Raw genomic sequence first — 247 nt, 5'->3', positions numbered from 1 at the left:
TGCATTCAGCTGCATATTCAAGGTCATGTCATATCTCCAGACCTACGTTACTTTTTGCTTGCTGATGCTACTCAGTTTGCAGTCTGCTTGCACTGCAATTTCTTTATCAGAAAAAAAATCCGTAATTCTGAAATCTGCTTCAGTGTCTTGCTGTTCGTGATTTGTAGTTTAATTTATTGACCAAGGTATTTCCTGACACTGCATCATATAGTGTTCAAATTTTAAAGTACATACACGTACAAGCACG

This window comes from Penaeus monodon, chromosome 19 (assembly GCF_015228065.2).
Source record: "Penaeus monodon isolate SGIC_2016 chromosome 19, NSTDA_Pmon_1, whole genome shotgun sequence".
Classification (NCBI taxonomy): Eukaryota; Metazoa; Arthropoda; class Malacostraca; order Decapoda; family Penaeidae; genus Penaeus; species Penaeus monodon.
Note: the sequence above shows the minus strand (reverse complement) of the source record.